This window comes from Capsicum annuum, unplaced genomic scaffold, assembly GCF_002878395.1.
Source record: "Capsicum annuum cultivar UCD-10X-F1 unplaced genomic scaffold, UCD10Xv1.1 ctg83059, whole genome shotgun sequence".
NCBI lineage: Eukaryota > Viridiplantae > Streptophyta > Magnoliopsida > Solanales > Solanaceae > Capsicum > Capsicum annuum.
In genome coordinates this window covers 37,239-39,010 of record NW_025893899.1, presented here as the reverse complement: position 1 = coordinate 39,010, position 1,772 = coordinate 37,239, and the positions used below count along the sequence as shown (strand labels likewise).

Genomic DNA, 1,772 nt, shown 5'->3' with positions numbered 1-1,772 from the left:
AGGGATTTCAAACATACCTTTTGACATCCAACCAGTTTAATACAATGTACACCAACAAAATTATGTAACCAAGGAGCTTCGGTATTGAAAAACATGTCTATAATAACTGTGAAGCATTCTAATGAGCATCTGAGAAATATTGAAAATTAGTAAAAAAATCCTATTTTCTCAACCATTAAAGTGTTTCTAAAGAGTAAAGCAAGAGTGTAAGTGATATATTAAATGGCATGCCTCATTTGAATAACTAACAGTTGTTTCTCTTTCTTCCTAGCCCAGAAGGTATTGAGTTGCTTGCAGTCACTGACTTCAGACTTTTTCAAGGCTTTGATGATGAATCAGTCATCTTCAGTTGGATAGAAGTTGATGCCAATTTTCCAAGGGGAAGACAGTTCCCTATTAGTTTTTTCATATTATCAAATCTTCAACATGCTTGTGTCCTACATTTTCCAGAAAATTGACACATTGATGCAGTACAAGTGAAGCGACAAATTAAGAGTTACAATTTCGTTTTGAATCCCTTTGTATAAGCAATCCTGAAAATGGTATTAAGAGGAACAGAAACTATTATTATTAATGAAACAACTTGACCTCACACAACCACGACAACTTTATCCAAATGGAGACCTCTGAAAATACAAGTGGGACCCAAAAATAATAACCAAACACTTACAATAGTTGGCTAATCGGCAAACAATGAGGCTTCACATGGCTAAATTGACCTTACTTGACCACGATAAATTTATCCAAACGAAGTGTCAAACTTGAAAATAATAACCAAACAATTACAATAATCGAAGGAATTCTTAATGTTCATTTAGTTCGTAAATATATCTTCGGGATGCTATTAATGTTAGAGATTCAATAAGTTGTATTCCCATGGACATGGTGGAAAATTTTTTGCCTCTTCACTGCTATCTCATGTCTATTTCGTAGTTTATGCTAAAATATTTTTCAAATTTAAATGTCAAAGATATCATTTCATCAATATAATGAAGTAGATTATAGTCCATAAAGAAGCAAATTATCAGCACAATCCATTTTATCAGGTCAATCAACATCAATAGAAAACCAACCCTCTGTAAAGTTCTGTTGAAAAGCCAAACATTTATAATAAGTAGAATATAGGTTCAAATGAAATAGTGTGAATTGGTGCTTATCTCTAATACCTTTGGTTGTATATCATTTCGGTGACTTGTGTTACTTTATCTACACCATCATCGGTCAAGTGTATACCTACTTCTCATAACCCGAACCGGGGCCCTAGCTGTCACGATCCGAATCGGGGCCCTGGCCGTGATGAGCATTCCCGAACCATGAAGGCCCGGGACACCCTCTGTCTATCTGGTAATCATGCACAATATTCATAAAACAAAAGAAAATGCGGAAATAGAAATCTGAAATGGAAACATGGTCAATCTAAATAAGATCATAATATTGAAACATTAAAATGTAACTGAATGATAATATCTGACTCAGTCTGCGAAATCTCTACTATGAACTAAACAAACTGTCTGAAAGCTGGGACAAGGCCCCCAGTAGACAAAACCTAAATAATAGTAGTAATATGAAATAACCAGTCCTTCTGAATCATAGAAGGCTCACTACTGTAAACTCCGGTCTGTGATCTGAAATCTCTACTGTTTACTGGACCCCTAGACTGTGCCTCAGAACCTGGAAGGAAGGGGGGGGGGTCAACACAAAATTACTGGCATGCGAAGCAATCCAAAATAAAGTATTTGAACACATATATAATAGATGAGAGCAATTTTCAT

General features: G+C 35.3%; 1 long non-coding RNA gene across 1 annotated transcript; it reads right to left on the bottom strand.

The window, feature by feature from the left end:
• Positions 1-3: 3 nt before the first annotated feature.
• On the bottom strand, positions 4-1,344 carry LOC107852570. The gene is made up of 2 exons (XR_001669487.2): positions 1,167-1,344; positions 4-533 (listed from the first exon to the last, which is right to left on the bottom strand). It is a non-coding gene; the product is annotated as an uncharacterized LOC107852570 (long non-coding RNA).
• Positions 1,345-1,772: the final 428 nt, after the last annotated feature.